The following is an 18,609-nucleotide window of genomic DNA, read 5'->3' on the forward strand; positions in this document are numbered from 1 at the left end:
CCAAAAACCGCATTTGGGGGAAGGGGGAAGTGGACAATACTGTTAAGATACTTTGCGTAACAATGGCAAGTTGATAGCTATGCTGCTGCCCCAAGCAAAAGTGTATATGACTTTAAGGGCATATAGTGACTCAGGACATAGCCAGGGGAGGTGGATGCCCACCCTAGATGTCCATGCACCACTGAGAACTCTTGCCCTGACTAAAGGTGGCAGCCAAAAGAAAGTAAAAATACAGGGGAACAGGCAAAAATAGTATCATACATCATAGGAGGGGCCAGATATGAGGTCCGATAGGCAGTTCTGAATCAAGCATTTAAAATACAGGTGGACTGAAAGAGAATGGAATGCCATCTGCAGTGAGAGAGAAGCTACTCCTGCTTCTCTGAGGATTCAGCCACACAGTCTGTAGTGAAGCAGATTTCACCATTTAGTTAGGTGCGGTGAGGGTTCCTCCATGATGGCTGAAAGAAAGCAGAAGCTATGCAGGTTGAGAAAGAGGAGGAAGAAGTCAAGCAGGAGGATAGGGTGTAAGGAGAAAGCTGATGGAACTGTGTGGTCATCCAGTAGAGCTGATGGAGCTGTGTGGGGACCTGCCTAACCAATCATGGACTCATGGGAGATGCTTGGAACTGGACTGTGACTGGAAATGCTGTAGCTGCAGACTTTGACTTCTCTGAAGGACGTATGGCGTAGCCACTCTCTTGGGACATGTGTCCGCTGGACTCCACCATGATCCAGTGTAACATAGCACATCTTTTCCTGGACCACTACATGGACACTGAGAACCCCCAGATCCTGAAGGAGATAACTGCTGTAAGAGGGTGGTAACTCTGAAACCCACAAGCGTACATTCTAGAGAGGATAGAGATCTGTTTGTGCAGATGGCTTAAAAACAGATAAGGATATGAGGAACTTCTGGGCATGGTTTTGGCTTATAGCCTGGTGGGGAGCAAGGGAAGTGCTGGGACTCATAGGAGAACAGGGCTCAGAGTAGGAGTGCCTTCAGCACCCCTGAGGTAGGAATCCTGTAAATAAAAACCTGTTTCCTTCAACATTAATTGTTGGGTCATATGTCAAGCACCACATGATCAAGCCAGGGTTTGCTCAGTTCCAGAACCCCTCTTATCGTGCTATAAAAAGCACTCACCTTTCTGCATCCTGATTTTTCCCTGAGGTCCTCAAGGTCAGCAGTCAGCATCAAAGTTTTTTTTCAAGAAATGTGTCCCTCTCTACTTACAGAAACTAGAATACTGCTTGGTACACTGTACATTCTCAATAAATATCTACCATTGGATACTATTATTTCTAATTTCCTTTCCCATTTGTTTAGGGAGCTTCAAGGATGTTGTCATGTGAGTGTGTTTTATTGTTACTGCTGGTCTTCTGCATTAGTAACTATTTTTTTTTTCCACTGAGTTTTATATTTGCCTGTTTTCACTGAGCACTCATCTGTTCAATAACAATAGTGATAGAAAGTTCTTTCATGGTTAATTGATTGAATAAGCATGGTTGCTAAAATGGCTATATTTGCAGAAGCCCAAGCCAATCTTTTCAATTGCTCTTCTCTGCAATTTGATGAAAGGTTTTGGGGGAAGCAAACCAATAGAAGGCTTAACTTCCTGGACTTAGGATCTTTAAGCCAATGTATTTTCAGTCACAGTGATATAGGGACTGAATACCAAGAGAAGGAGCTAGGAAGTGCCAATGAAAGAGGATGGGAGATTGGTTCTGATCCTATCTTCTCATAAAAGCTTCTTAGAAAATGTCACCCTGTTTTTGAACAGACACATGTTTCCACACAACCTTTCAGGAGGTAGATAGACAAAATTTCCCATGATTCTGTTTCCAGAAGGAAATGTGTGTATAAAGAGAAATGTGTGAGCCCTTGGGGTGAAAGGGCTGCGGGGCTGAAAGTCAAAGCTCACTCACAGGAACTGGCTGAGAGGGCTACATGGATTGCAAGCCCAGCCACCTGAAACTCATGCACTAAGGAAGTCTATAAATGGAAATTACAGCATGTAAACGTTTTCAATCTTTGTGTTCTTCTGTTTAAGGTCCTTCATGGGTTTTTATGACTAACAGTGATTGCCCTGTCATGTTAATTCATTTCACACTGGCTGTTTTTTTCATAGGTCCTATCTGGGCTGAGGATGACTGTGACAGAAATTGGGGCTTATTCTTGCTCATAAATAAATTTTGGTCTGTGTTTCTTCTGCACAAGAAAAAAGCCTGAACTGCATTAAACAACTGTCTTGAGAACAGGCCTGCAGTTGAGTTTGTCTCTCTATCTTCATCCTTTTATTGTTTTTGTTACTGTACATATTTCAGAGATGTCAGTATTTTTTAAGGCTCCACCTTGGGAAAAGCTCAAGAAATGGTCTGTGTGAGCATTGGTGAGGTTGAAACAGCTTTATGCACATGAGCCTGGCTGTTTATTGATCCCATGGAATAAGAAACCTTTTGGAATATCCTGGTTGTGAGAAATGTAACCCTTGACCAGCCAAAGCCAATTGCTTGCATCTCCTATTGAGAGAAGCACATTTAAAATTCCTCACCTGGGAGGAACTTCTTCAAAAGAATATTTCATGCAAATGAATACACTTCTTGGATTAGAAAAATGAGCTTGCTATAACTAGGCCTACATTTTGTTAGAGACCATCTTGAGAATGAGAATGTGGATTATTCGAGGGTTTCTTGTGTACAATCTATCTTGGAGTAGGTTTTGATGTATTTTTCTCCACATGACATATAGGAGTTTGGAGTTTGGATTGCCGATACTGTTGATTTAATTCTACATGTTGCAAGGGAGGAGACCCCAACAAAATACAGCATTTTAAAATAAAGTGTTAAAATATGCTGGGAGAAATTGGAGAACAGTTCTCAGTTCCCACGGTGAGAGTTTTATAGATAATTACTGGAAAAATAACTCCAAAAATTAAAGTCAGAGTTTTATATTTTGTACATATTTTGAATTTGGGAGAATGTTACACTTCCTCCAAAGGTCTGTGGTTTTTGTTTCTTTTCTTTTCCTTAAACAAGCCAGATTTTGTGAAATGCATTCTCTAAGGCATGTTAAAGAAACTTTAAGATTTTAAGTTTTGAGCAGACCCCAGAGAGCCCTGAGCAGCCCACCACGGCTGCCTGCTGGCATAGCTACCCTCACACCCTGGGAGGAGCCAAAGCCACGGCACCCTGCCCCAGTCACCATCGCTGCAACCAGGAGCAGTGAAGCGAAATCAGCAGCTGCCCCCACACTCAGAACCACCGCCACCCAGAGCCCAGTATCACAGGCAGTGGCACAGAGAGCAGTGGCCCAGCGAGCCTCACATCAGTGGCACATGCCAATGAGGACAAGAAGGTCATTGCAACAAAGGAAGATGTATTTATCTACCAGACTGCTGTAAAGAAGAATAGCCCTAGGAAGTACCTCTGCAGAGTAGGAGATGGAGAGACTGCGGAGTTTGATGTTGTTGAAGGAGAAAAGGGTGCAGGGGCAGCAGATGTTGCAGGCCCTGGTGGAGTTCCAGTGCAAGGCAGTAAATATGCAGCAGACTGTAACCATTATAGATGCTATCCACATTGCAGAGGTCCTCCACACAATTACTAGCGGTATTACCAGAATATTGAGTTGGGAAAAGAATGAGGGATTGGAGAGTGCCTCCTGAAGGCCAGGCCCAACAGCACCAGCCCAACCACAGGTCACAGCAGTTCCCAGCTTACTACCTACAGAACCCCTGTGGGTGTTGACCACAGTTTTCTAACCCTCCCGTGCAGACAGAAGTGATGGAGGTGCTGAGAACCAGGGTCCAGGAGAACAAGGTAGACCGGCGAGACAGAACATGTGTTGGGACTACAGACCACATGATTCCGCAGGGGTCCTCCTCACCAAAGACAGCCTAGAGAGTGCAGCAATGAAGAAGATAAGAAAAATCAAGGAGATGAGACCCAAGGTCAGCAGCCACCTCAATGTCGGTACCACCACATCTTCAATTACCCACGGAGACGCCCAGAGAACCCTAAACCACAGGATGGCAGAGACAAAAGCAGCTGATCCACCAGGTGAAAATTCGTCTGCTCCCAAGGCTGAGCAGGGCGGTGCTACGTAAATGCCAGCTTACCCTCCCTACCATCATTTTCTTGTCATCCAACAAGAAGAAATGAATATGAAATTCTAGTAATAAGAAATGAACAAAAGAGACCTTAAGTGCAGTACTTTTTGGTTATTGATAAACTATCATGCATCATTATCAATGCAGCATGGAGTAATTCTTATTTTTTCTTATTTATTATCTTTAGACATTTCTTATTGGTAATGACAAACTTGCTTTTGTTTTGCTTTCTTGTTTGTTTTTTTAAAGCCTGTTGAGACTTTTAAGAACCTCATTTTTAATTTGTAATAAAAGTTTATAACTTCATCTTTTCCCCCCCAAAAGTCAACAAACTGCAAGCACCTATTAATAAAGGTTTTAAATAATAATTAACTTTTTGAAAAGAGATTTTAAGTATCTACTGCTTTGGGGGTATCAGCTGTGCCCAAATCTATCTTTCTCACAACCTGCTGCTTCTGAAGCTTTGAGCCAGGAAGGCAGCTGACCAAGTGGTGTTTGTGTACCTTGCTAGAGAATAGATTTGACAGGCTCTTCTGAGGTAATGTGGGCTGTTAGCCCTTCCAGGAACTCGGGTACACATCTGTTGCAGCCATGAACTTTGCCAAAGATAAATAAGGGCAAATCATTACAGAAAACTTAGAAATAAAATTTAAAAAAAAAAAAAAAAAGAGGAATAAGTTGTGATTCAGAGAATGACCCAGAGGGGCAAAACTAGTTTGAATGCACAGGCTTTCACTCAGCATACGGGATGTAGGAAGTGGGGCCTGCCTGCTGCTCCTCTCCTAATGTGATAGACACCATCCAAGGTCTGTGCTAAATCAAATTTCAACACTTTTTGAATTTTGCTTCTCAAATGCTATTGTGCATATGAATCCCCCACAGGATCTCATGAAACATGCAGATTTTAGTTCAGTAGGTTCAGGTGAGACCCAAGAATCTTCTTTCCCAGCAAGCTCCCAGGTGATGCTCCAGCTGCATGTCCAAGATCCACCTTCTCCCTCATTCTTAGGAAAAGAAACCCAACCTCTCTTTCTTGTGTCAACAGGACTGAGCTGAGCATCTCCTTTAGGATCTGGCCAAACCCTGACTATTCAAGTTTGCAACACAAGAAACGAAGGAGTTGAAACTCCCTTGGGGAGCAATGGAGTTTTCTGAAGTAGAATCGGGGAGAAGTGGAGACTGGAAAACTTGGAAGGGGACACTGTGTGGAGTAACCTGGTGATCAGGGAGCAGGAGAGAAGAAAAGACAGAGAGAAAGCATCTCCACAGAAGACCCTTTTACCATCACCACCTCTCAGGCTCAAGACAGTAAGTCTTTCCTTCCATGATAGAACTCAGTGGTTAAATGAATTCCACTTAGAACTTCTATTCCTCCCTCGTGGTAATGTTATTTTAAGCTATACCTGACCCTTCAATAAAAAATGTTTTCCTAGTTTCATCACAATCCTCTTGTTACCCTACATATTTCTGTTGGATACAGCAGGGTACCCACAGCAAGTCACTTAATTTTACTTACCATTGTGTTTCAGTCCCACTCTTTCCAGCCTTTGGACAATATCCAGGGTAGAAGGCATAGTTTTTCTGGTTACTTCCAGGTGAAACTGTACCTTTCTATTATCAGAAATGAAGAACTCCAAAACTGTTATCTCTTATTTATCTTATTTAAAGCTTCTCCCTTCCCTCTAGCTCAAGCCATACTTGGGTTCAGAAACCTACAGGAAAGGAAATTGTAAGCACTTCCTTCCCCTCCCTACCTGCTCTGCTGCTTTGAGTTTAGGTTGGGCTAGGAGTGACGCTAGGAGCAGCCAAGGGGGATAAAGATCTTTTCTACGTGGGCCATGGGAGTCTGTGTGGCCTAGGCCTGCCTTAGCCATCTGCTAGTTCCCTGGGAGTAATTTCAACTAGAGTATTCACTTGGGAATATTGACAGCACTATTCTAGATACTATAAAAAATGAAGGTCATCAAAATAATTCATTGTTAGTTACTCAGAATTTGCAAAGAGCATTTCTCCTTTCTGATCTTAGACATAGTTCTCCTTCAAGGAAAGCTTTACAGTTCCAAGCCTAAAAGTGGGCTTCGCCTAGAAAATTAGTAGGTAAGCCTGACATATTTCCCTGTGTGCTGACTAGATGGCCCTTTAGTTCACATAGGAAATCTCTTTGTCCTACAATCACCTGCCAAAGAAGTATGCTCACAGAAGGCTTTTGCTCAAAATATATAAAAAATTGGCAGCTACTGAAATTTAAAATTTTCAAGTCTTCCTACTCAGAACTGGTTAAATAATGTATAAAAAGTACATTTTAGGGTTCATAATAATATGCCATGGAGAATAAAGAAGAGAGAGAAGAGAGGCTTATGCCCCCCAGTGGTTAGAACTCAGTGACTCTGAGTGTCCCTGGAAGGGCTGCCCCAACACTCAGAAGACTAATGCCTGACTGAGACCAGTGTCAAGAGCTAATCCCTTGGCCAGATGAGTCAGACTATATTCATGCCTTGAGTTTACACATAGAGTTAGATTTAAACCTTAATGCTTCACTCTTATTCACAAGAGGGCTTCAAGTTTTAACGATTCCTTTGTTATGGGTTGAACTGCCCTCCACATACACACCTCCCAAAAGTTATGTTGAAATCCTAACTCTCATACCTCAGATATGATATTATTTGGAAATAGGGTTGTTGCAGAACCAAGTCAGGTTCTTCTTGTCCAGCAATCAGAAGAATATGCAAGGTAAAGTTGAAATCTCTAACATTCCTTTATTGCAGATATTACAGCATTCACATGTGCTCTCTGTTGCAGGTGTGCATTGAACCACCAGCTGGCCACCAACCGCGTTCCTGCTGCTCACCGCATGAACCTTGCTGCTTGCTGCACAACCCTCCCCACTTGCCGCCACTACTCTCACATGGGGGTTTCTGCCCCTTATATATTATGCATAGACAAAGCCAGCTACTAGCCAAAATATGACATCAATGCTTATGTAACTACGAGTGCGCTACGCATGCAAATCTAATTATTATCTTTAAGCAGCCCACGTCTGGGCATCTGGGGTGAGGGAGTCTGATAGACTCTGTTGTCCTCACAAGGGTCATTGCAGATGTAATCAGTTCAGATGAGGTCATAATGGAGTAGGATGGGCTCCTAATTCAGTGTGACCAGTGTCTCTATAAGAAGAGGGCTATGTGTACACAGAAACACACAAGGAGAGCACCATGTGGTGATAAAGGCAAAGGTTGCTGTGATGCACACACAAAGAGAAACTAGAAAGAGAAGAAGAAAGATCCTCAGAGCTTCAGCGAGTCCGTGACCACCTTGATTTTGGATTTCCAGTCTCCAGAATTGTAAGAAAATATATTTCTGTTATTTTAAATCACGCAACTTTTGGTGCTTTGTTTCTGAAGCTATAGCAAAAAGTACACCCTCTTATAGGCCTTACAGCAGAATTGTAATTGCATTAACTTGTGAGCATATCTGACCTCACTTAGTGGACTGGAAGCTCCTAATGTTCCCTGGAGCCCACACTGACCACAGTACATGGTAGTATATATTGGCTGAATGAACAAATTTTTGGAGTTTAGGTCTTAATGGTATATTAAATACAAACAAATGTAAGAATTAACAAGGGAGAAATGCCTGGTTAGATTGATATGTGTATTTTACTCATAACAACATTACATAATCTCATTTATGATTTGCATAAATTGAGCTATTTTGCTATAATTTGAAACCCAAATCAGTGGCCTGTCTCTGCAACATGAATGAAACAAAACAAAATTCTTCATCTCCTCTCTGGACATTTAAAATGATTGTTGTGTTAGTCAAATGACAGACCCTGATCTTTACCACCATTTAACTTCTCAGTATCTTTTCTGGTTTCTCACTGCAGCTGGAATGGCTGCTGAGGGACTCTTCCTGCCTGTGAGGTTTACATTATCAGAGATTTAAAGCAAACACTATTTCAAAACTGGCAGTAACTTCAATAATTGACTGAAGTTAACGCCCCAAGGTGGAATCTCAGATCATCAATTTAACGTACCTGGTTCTTAATCCCTGGGAAAGAGTTGGCATCTGGATAACTGCTGCGCACCTAAGAGGCCATGACAGGAGGGACTCAGTGACTTGGAAGAGATTTTGGATGTTAATCTCACTGGGCCTTTATTTTTACATGGATTCCTTTCTGAATAGCAGCTTAGCAGGTACCCCATTGAGAGGGACAATTGCATACGTGATGTTCAGGCCTGAACTAGAACCAACAGAGGTAAGAACTAGGGAGGACTCACACTGCAATCACTTATGCAGGGTTTCAGCTACCTGCCAGCAACCTCAATTCAAAAATATGAAATGAAGAATTCCTAAAATAAACAACTCATAAATTTTAAATTGTGCACCATTCTGTGTAGCATGATGAACTCTTGCCATTCCTCTCTGTCCTGGCCAGGACCCAAGCCACCGTTTTGTCCAGTACATCCATGTTGCATGTGCTTCCTATACATAGGTCACTTAGTATCTCAGTGCTTGTGTTTAAGTAACCCTTATTTTACTTAAAAATGGCCCCAAAGCACAAGACACAACAGTAGTGATACTGACAATTTGGATATGCCAAAAAGAAGCTATAAAGTGCTTCCTTTCAGTGAAAAGGTGGAAATTTCAGTACTACCCATGGCTTCAGGCATCTACAGGGGGTCTTGGAGCATATCCCCCATGAACAAATGGGGACTCCTGGGTGTGTCTTTTTACTCTCTCCCCCAGAACTAAAGTTATGAAGCCCCCAGTGAAGTCAAGCCTGACCTCCTCATTGAGTCACAGATGGAGAAGGAACTAAGTTGGCAGACAGCTGGCTGGGCCTGCCATTAGCAGTCCTGTCTTGTTTGTGACCCACCTTCCCTAACCCCACTGCACAGAGCCTGGGAACACATCATCCTGACCACAGATGGACCATCAGAGCAAGAGAGAGGCTGAGTCTGTTCCCTACTTTTAAGGTCAAGCATCCCTATTGATTGGTATGTGGAATGAGATCCTAGGAATTTCTTCCTCTCTGGACTTATCAATCAGGTCAATTCTTCCTCCTTTGGGAAGAGTGAAGAGAGGGTGAGAAAGGGGACCACAATATGCATTCCAATACATCTTTCTGATCTTGGAGTAGAAATCCCCTTTCCTCCATGTAAGCGTGTACGTGTGTTGGGTGGGACAGGTAGGTGAGACTGTTCTCAGCAATGAGGCAAGACAAACAACTGCAACACATAATCTCCAAAGAGTATTTCCAAGTATATAGGAAGGATCAGAGTTGAAATTCTAATAAACATTTCCTTCTCCCACACCTTCCAGAGTTGGGCCCCCACAAGGCAATTGTCCCTACACATACCCTCCAGATCTTGCCTTACATGTCTTCCCACTAGTCATCCACCCTCTAGCTCTCTCCCCAGATCTTAGTGCAGGGACCTCACAGCCACACTGGGAAAATGTGCTGTCTTTCTAAATGGTTTCTTCTAGAATCCTGTAAGCTGGAGCTCTGCCCACCCATGCAATCATGCTTCCTGCTTAGTCACCATAGCTACAGGTTGCAGTGGGCTGAGGACCCTTCACTGTGGCCCAGGGAAAGCTGAGGTGGGTTGACCACCTTACTGGTCATCTATAAAGTTGCAGCTAGGAAGACAAGTACAGATTTTGCTCAGGGACTACACAGCCCAATCCTAGAATCCTACATGGGGAAAAAGGTAGGTTTCTAATTTGCCTGCTTTGGGCCCTGCCTCTTAGGCACAGTGGTACCTCACTGCCTGACCCCTTCCAAGCTCTGCTGTCTTTATAAGACCACCAGGAGATGCTCATTGTTGTGGAGGAAGATGTGATGCCAGGCCTGGTGCACTGCCTCACATTAAACTGTTTTGATGCAGGTCTTCTGTTAAAAGCAGGCAATATAGATAAGTTGATAAATGAGATTATTTAGGGGAGAGAAGGATAAGGGCTCATGGGAACTGTTGAGAAAGCTTTGAAGCTCAACTGTAGGCAAGCACCTGAAGCTGTACCCTGGAGGAAGCTCAGAAGGAGGCAGGTGCAGGCAGGAAACTGCAAGCAAGGCACTGGAGGTGAAAAAGCAAATCCAGCATGTGTTCAGGAGAAACAAGGGACAGTGTTGGCTGTGGTGTATGAAATAAATAGGGAGTGGGAAGACTGGAAAAGTACAAGGGGCTGAAAGTAAGGTTGTGGAGTTCAAAATTCCTGCAGTTACTGAAGGAGTTTGAGGAGAATGATCTGATCAAAGCAGCATTTTAGGAAGATTAATCCTACAAAGCTGTGTAGGACAAGCTGGTAGAGAAAGGGACAGGAAAGGAGACCAGTTAGGATAATGATGATGATGATGATGATGATGATGATGATGATGATGATGATGATAGTGGTGATGAAGAAGATGATGTCAAGTAAGATTTATACTGACATTCACTGTTTTAAACAGTTTGCATCTATTATCACACTACTGTACTATGAGGGATACCACTGTTTTCACCATTTTGCAGATAACAAAACTAAGGAACAGAGAAGTTAAGTAACTTGTTCAGGGTTACCCAGCTCTTACATGGAAGATCCAGGGTACAACAATGAGGACCTGAGCAAAAGCAGGACGGCAGCACTAGAAGGACGAAGGTGGGTTGTGAGGTCATGGAATCAGAGGCAACCTATTCTTATGTGATGGCAGGGGGTAAGGAGAGATTAGGAGAGGGAAATACAGAGAGGAACACCAAACTTATTGACATAGGGCTCTGGGGGACAGTGGTCATCTCACTGAAACTGGGTGCGCAGAGGAGGAGCAGGTCTCGGGAACGAGATGGAGCTGCCAGCATCTCTGCACTGAGCCACTACAGTTCTACAGTTGCCTTTCTCACTGCTTTCCCTCTTTTCCCCTTGTGCCTTACAATCCATTCTTTACATGGAGGTCTCTACATAATGTAAAGCAGATCACATTATATCCCGCTAAAACCCATGTGCCTTACTCTGACCAACAAACCCTTGGGCCTGGTCTGCCTTGCTTCAATCTCTGGCTTTTCATTTGTTCCCCATACACATGTGGTCTGCCATACCCAGTGTGAGCCACTGAGTGCCAGCTAGCGGTCTCTCTGAATTGCTCCTAATCCTGGCTCACAGACCCTGCTGAAATAGTCACTTACAGACAGGTCTGCCTGGGCTGGGTCTTCTGTAATGACCACTCCAGTTACTATTGATCACATCTCCCAGTTTTATCAATCATCACTGATGTAATCATGTTCAGTGTGTATGTAAGTTAGCATTAGTTTCCTACTGCTGCTTACACAAAGTACCACACCCTTGGTGACTTCAAACAAAAGAAATGTCTTCTCTCACAGTTATGCAGCCCTGGCGTCCAAAATCAGCATCACTAAGCCAAACTCAAGGTGTCACACTCCCTCCCAAGGCTCTGGAGAATCCGTCCCTGCCTCTTCTACCTTCCGGTGATTGCTGGAAATCCTTGGCTTGTGGCTGCGCCATTTCTTTTTTCTTTCTTGATTTTTAGAAACTTTATTTTCCATCAACCTTATTTCCATTTTCTTTAAGAGTTTGTGGGAAAACAGCTTAAGGTCATTCAGTGGTTGTTCCTACCCATTCAGTGGCCTGAACAGTGGGACTGCAGCCCAGTTTCAGTGGCAGCTGAGAGCTCCAGTCTTCAGGAGAGAACTGGTGGTCAGGCCCAGAGGGCCCCCCCATGCCTTCTGACCAGTCTGCGACCTCGGGTTCAGTAGCAGTGAACTCCGGAACTGGAGTGGTCCATCTACCCTGAAATGCCTCCTTGGTCACAGCCTTTTCAGCAGCAGCCTGCTCTTCCTTTTCAATCTTGTCAGGATCTCTGTAGAAGAGATCAGGCATGACCTCCCATAGGTGACCATGGAGATGGTACCATTCAGACTTCCCAGACCAGCATCCACCACATAAGACCCACTGAGGGAGCTCCTTGTGGTCCACATAGCACAGAGTCTGTGACATAGAGCACAGAGATGGTAGGCAGGTTGACATAAGATGCTTCTGTGAGAGGCTGTTTGTCAGCCCTGGGATCAGTAACCACCAGAAGTCCCAGTTCCTGGAAGGCTGCCTGGGTCTGGTTAGTGAAGGTTCCAAGAGTAAAGTGACCAGCAGTAGGAGTGGCTCCAAGGCAGCAGCAAACTTCAGCACAGCTCACTGGCTGGTGTTCCTAGAAACACAACACTGACATCAATGGGGTTTTCAATGGCAACAATGGCACAAGACACCAGCAGAAGCTTCTCCCAGGTTCTCTTCAGATTTACGATGTAGATGCCATCACTTTTCCTTTTGTACATGTGCTGCTCCATTTGGAAGTCAATGTTGGTGCCACCTAAGTGGGTGCCTGCTGCAAGGAATTTGAGGACATTCTCTCCCTTCATTTGATGACATCAAGGGCTCCAGATATTGTGAAAGTTTTCCTTAAGTTATGTGAGAACCAAGAACTACACCAAATGGGCCCCTCTCTGGGTAGTGCATAAAAGGCTGTTCCACTTCAATATTTGAGGCCAACAGCTCTCTGCATCATCTTCTCACCACCTTCTCCTCAGTGAGACTGGGTCAAAATCTCCCTCTGCTTCCCTTTTAAAAAACTATTCTTCCTATGGCAAGATCTTTAACTTAATCACATCTACAAAGACCTTCTCTCCATGTAAGGTGACATTTACCAGTTCCAGGGATTAAAACCTGATATCTTTGGGGGGACATTATCCAGCCTCCTACAATTTCTGTCTCTCTGTACTAGCTTAGTAAAGGATATCTCTTGCTTCCTAGATGCTTAGAAGTTAGTAGAGGCTTCACTGGTATTTATGAAATGAGTAACAATTTCATGTGGCCAAGTGTATTGTATTCTAAAAACTATTTTTCACTATGTTTTAATTTAATAATACACTATACTGTTCTAATTGCTATAACAATAAAATAACTGATATAATAGTCATTTTACATGAATAAAAATGTGATTTAATAAAATGGCATTTTATGAGCTTTAGGCAAAGTAAATATTTGAATTATCTTGTTTAAACTAAATGGCTCTTTTGTGTTCATTTGTAAGCATCACTGAGTGTGTCTATCTTGCTAATATAGTAGCATGATTATATTCTAAATTATACAGTTTAATTACATGTAACTTGAAATTTAAACTGAAAACTTGTAAAGTATATTCTACTGATGCCATTACAGTTGTCCCAAGTTCTTTTCCCTTTTTTCCCCTCTGCCTAGTACCCCCTTCTCTCCAGCAATCCCACCCCCCTTAGTTCATGTCCATGGGTCATGCATATAAGTTCTTTGGTTTCACCCTTTTCTATATTATTCTTAACTTCCCCCTGTCTATTTTGTACCAACCAATTATGCTTCTTAATCCCTGCACCAGTTTCCCATTTATCCCCCTACCCCTCCCAGCTGATAACCCTCCAAATGATCCCCATACCTACGATTCTCTTCCTATTGTACTTGTTTGCTTAATTTGTTTTTGTTTTTAGTTTTTTAGGTTCCGTTGTTGATAGTTGTGAGTTTGTTGTCATTTTAATGTTCATAGTTTTGATCCTCTTTCTCTCAAATAAGTCCCTTTAACATTTCATGTAATAATGGCTTGGTGATGATGAACTCCTTTCACTTTACCTTGTCTGGGAAGCACTTTATCTGCCCTCCCATTCTAAATGATAGCTTTGCTGAATAGAGTAATCTTGGTTGTAGGTCCTTGCTTTTCATCACTTTGAATACTTCTTGCCAGTCTCTTCTTGCCTACAAAGTTTCTTTTGAGAAATCAGCTGACCATCTTATAGGAACTCCTTTGTAGGTAACTCTCTTCTTTTCCTTTGTTGCTTTTAAGATCCTCTTTTTATCTTTAACCTTTGGTATTTTAGTTATGATGTGTCTTGGTGTGGTCCTCTTTGGGTCCAGCTTGTTTGGGACTATCTGCACTTCCTGGATTTATATGTCTATCTCCTTTGCCAAATTAGGAAAGTTTTCCTTCATTATAGTCTCACACGAGTTTTCAATTTCTTGCTCTTCCTTTTCTTCTCCTTCTGGCACCCCTATAATTCGAATGTTGGTAATGTTTAAAGTTGTCCCAGAGATTCCTAAGCCTCTTGTCATTTTTTTTTTTCAGTTCTTGTTCCTTCATTCTGTACTGGTGGACTGTTCTTTTTTTCTTTCTTATGTTCCAAATCATTGATTTGAACCCCAGTTTCCTTTCCTTCACCATTGGTTTCTGTAGATTTTCCTTTGTTTCACTTAGCCTAGCCTTCACCTCTTTTGTTCTGCTTTTGTCATACTTAAGCATATCTGTCAAGTCTGTGAGCATCTTTATCACCAGTGTCTTGAATTCTGCATCTGTTATGTTGGCTATCTCCTTGTTGCTTAATTCTCCCGCTCGAACCTTGATCTGTTCTCTCTTTTGGGCCATACTTCTCTGTCTTCTCAACTTGACAGACTCCTGTGTTTGCTTCTGTGTCTTAGGTAAAGCTGTCACACCTGTTACATTGTAAGATGTGGAGCCTTAGGTATTCATCAGTACTGGGTGACTTGTTTCACCAGGTTATGGTGCTCTATGTGGGGGACAGACCTGAGAAGGAACAATGACACTTGCTAAGCACCTGCCCCTTTTTGAGGCACTCCTGCTTCCCATATGGGACTGGCACCTCTCTAGCTGTTCCCCTGGTTGTGGTTTTCAGAGTGGGTGGGTCTGCAGATGTTATAGGACCATGGAAGCCTTTGCTGAGAGACCAGCAGTTCTTCCTTCACCCCAACCCCCACTTGTTTTCACAGTCAGAAGGAATGAGGCTTTATTTTCCCCAGTGATGGAACTGTGAGCTGTGTGATCTGGTCTGGTGCTGATATCACTCCCTACATTTTTTAATGTTTGACTGCACTTTCCACAGGCTAGCCTGAGCTGCTGTTGCCGCCTCTGCTGCCATTTCCACACCATGTTCTCTCTGCACTGGCTCTACCCCTCTTACCTGTCTGGATGAGTATTTCTTCTTTATATCCTTGTTTGTTGGACTTACATGCATCTTGATTTTTTGGAACTGGTTGTCTCCAGTTTTGAGGTAGTTGTATTCTTTCTTAGCTGTGCAGGGGATGCAGTGTGTCTTCCTATGCCTCCGTGTTGGCTGGTAGTCCTAAACTGAAATGTCATTGAGATACAAGTATGACCTTTCTATCCACTTATCACTGTTTTTTGAAGTGATGTGACACTTGAATTTTTTTTTAAATTTTATATTTTCTAATAGGCTAAATAAGCTGTAAGAAATTTAAAAAAAAAACAAACCCTCATTCTAGCCCTTGCTTTGCTACTTATTGCTTGGGTAATCCTGGGAAAGATATTTGAGAGTCACAGTCTTCACTCCGAAAAATGGAATTCTGAGAAGATTGAATGAGAGAAAGAGTGTGTGTGTGTGTGTGTGTGTGTGTGTGTGTGTGTGTGTGTGTGTTTGAGAGAGAGAGAGAGAGAGAGAGAGGGAGAAAGGGACTGAAACATGAAGGGAGAAAGAAACTATATACATACAGGCTGAATTTTTTGGAACATGAAAAATGGACCAGTTTACCAATCTGCAGCCAGCAGTGGTGCCAGAAGTCACCAAGTATATGTTGAAGGAAAATATATGCCACATCCCAACCATTTAAAAGATTGTTTTCTCATGCTCCCTGTACTTCCTTTTATTATAGCTCACATTTATTTTATAGAATTTGAGATTCAGAGGAGTTCTTAGAGATAATTTAGTTCAACTTTCTTCCAGAAATCTTCTCTACAACATTCACAACAGATGGTTAGACATTGTGGTCTTGCTTTTGTTATAATTTACTTATTTTCTTTTATAAGCAGTTTTTATAGAACACTATTAAGTTAAAGAGCTTATTTTTCAAGTTCCTATTGAAATTACTCTCTCTTTACTGTGTGTGTGTGTGTGTGTGTGTGTGTGTGTGTGTGTGTGTGTGTGTCTCGTATGGAGTTAGACCTTGGAACTTTCTGCCCCTTAGTAGGGGCAGAAAAGGAGAAAGGAATTCCTTACTTGGCAATATTCCTGGGAAAGGTTAGTGCCAGAGAATGGGGAGGGAAGGGTAAGAATAATTAAGAAGAAATCTCTTATCTTGAAAGGTCCTTCTGACCTTTAGTGTTGTTTTTTCAAATAATGCAATTGAGATTTTCTTCTTATACGAGTAACCCACATTCAAAGAGAAATTTTAGAAATATAAAAAAGCAAACAAATTAATAAACATTTGTGGGTCCTGAAAATATTATGCTTCTTTAGTTTTTATATTCTGCTCTTTTTATGTTATATTGTGGAAATTTTCCATGTTGTTACAAGATCTGTGATATAATTTCTCATTGTTCATCCTATTCTGTTGTATATTCTACCTTATAGCTCTGGGATTATTTAACTAGCCCCTTCTAGTTTCTCTCACTTCTTGCCTCCTCATGCTGGTCAGGGAAGCTACCTCTGGCATAAGCACTTCTTAATCTGCCTTGACACTCATCCAGACACATGACACTTGTCCCAGTACATTTGCACAGGACAGTACAATTACAGTGCATTTCCTGGGAGTAATCACAGTGGTGCTACGGAGTCCATCTTTGGGTTTTGTGTAGATGATGTGTTAATTATACTCTGTCAAACCACAAACTTCTATTCCCCAAACCTTTCTCAGTAAATACAGTCATTTGTATTTCATACCACAAATGAGAATAAGTCTAAATGGTTCCTTTAACAACCTTGGTTGCTAACTTTGGCTCTACTGATATGCTGCAGTCAAGGCTCAGGCAAAGCAGGACCAGCAGGCTCAGCCTCACTGGATCAGTTGGGCTGTGCAGAACCACCAGCCTCACATTCTGTGGTCCCAGGGCCCCGCTCTAGGAGCAACAGTACTGCTTACATCTCCACTTTCACCCACCTAGCTTCTACTGTCCCTAATCCAGTGAGTCATCATGCTGTCATGTTGTTGCTGATAAGAAATGACAATGGTGCCTGAAAGAATAAGGCAAACATTTGCAATGGGATCCCAAGAGAGCCCCCATGACCTGCTGCTTTGTGAAGGACATAAGGAGTCAAGGCTTCTAAGGTTATAGAATCTTGAATCCATTTAGAGCTGATGGGCTTATTCACTTGGGTTATTCAGCCCCATAAGGTCACACACAGCCTTTAAAAGAAATCCTGGCCAATAAGACTCACCTTTTGGTTTGTTCTCTGAGTTCTCAACTCTCTATTTCATTTGGTGCTAACTGAACAGCAGTTCATAAGGCCGGCCTTGGAACACAGTCGACCTTCCTATTCTAATAACTTTCACCTTCTTTCCACCTAGATCCTCACCGTGGATACTGTCACTATCTTACTTCATCTTACCTTCTCTCACATCCTGCATCAGGTATAACTGCTGACTTCACTAGGGGTCTTTGGGTATTAGACTATGAATTTTCACATGAAAGAATATTCTTCTTGTCTTCTTGGTGATGCACTTTTTCACTTGGGCCTTAAACAGTACCACTGTGCTATCTCATGATGACTTTGGCAGTGACAAGGCCTTACCATGTGGCTTTGGAGGCAGTGAGAATGGACACTAGAGAGAACTACAAAGAAAGACACATGTGTAAGGGCTTGTGGTAGCCATTGATTTTGGCTGCCACTTACTTTCTCCTAGTAAGAGACTTTGCCTCCTAGCTGCAGAAATGGACACATGAACATGCCCTAGCTAGTCACAGAGCCCTCTTTCCCTGGATGTAGGCATGGATGTGAGACCCATACAGAGTTAATCTGAGTCTCCCCTGGGATTGATTTAGGTAGACATGATCTATACTGTGTGATCAGGGGCAGAAAAAGAAAGTCAGTACATAAAGAAGAGCAAAGATAGAAGAAATGAGAGGACAGAAGTGATGTGGAGGCACTGAGCACTGGTTCTGATCATTGAGGTCGTGTCCCCTCCATTGTTAACTCAATTACATGAAAATCCTCAACATCTCTCTTAAAAATTGTAGTAAATTATTCTCTTATATTGCATAAGCTAGTTTGTAATGGCCTCTGTGCACACATGGCCACAATGGCCCTGACAAAAGCAAGTTCTGATGCCAGCAGGTGCCAATTTGATTTGCAGTACAGATGAGACATCCCTCTAGGGACTTCTGGAAATAACACAAAGATACTTTAAGACCGATTTCCTGCAGGCAAGCAGAATGAGGTCTCCTGTCATAATAATTTGAGTTATAAAAGGTAAGTATGACCTTGTTCTATAATCATAGGCTGGTGAAACCAGTAATATTCAGGGTATTTCCTCAGAAATTCATGCAAATCAATCACCTAATCTGGCTCTGGGATGGATCTCCCCCACCTGCCTGGTGCCTCAGTCTGAATCCCACCTGTAGATCACTTGGCTCTAGCCAGACACACCCTCTACTTTACCCAACACTCTACAGATGGAGGTTTCTAAGAGAGAATTGTGGAAGTTTTAATGGGCAGATGAATGTAGAAGGAAGAAGAAGGGAAAT

At 42.5% G+C, this 18,609-nt stretch overlaps 2 pseudogenes; one reads left to right on the top strand and one right to left on the bottom strand.

Annotated features, from left to right (window-relative positions):
• The first annotated feature begins 708 nt into the window (after positions 1–708).
• Positions 709–4,106, top strand: LOC149996106 (Y-box-binding protein 1 pseudogene; annotated as a pseudogene).
• A 7,590-nt stretch (positions 4,107–11,696) lies between these two features.
• LOC149996107 (small ribosomal subunit protein uS2 pseudogene) lies at positions 11,697–17,468 on the bottom strand (annotated as a pseudogene).
• Between the last annotated feature and the right edge of the window lie 1,141 nt (positions 17,469–18,609).

Source organism: Furipterus horrens, unplaced genomic scaffold (assembly GCF_987537825.1).
Source record: "Furipterus horrens unplaced genomic scaffold, mFurHor1.1.pri manual_scaffold_12, whole genome shotgun sequence".
NCBI classification, from domain to species: domain Eukaryota; kingdom Metazoa; phylum Chordata; class Mammalia; order Chiroptera; family Furipteridae; genus Furipterus; species Furipterus horrens.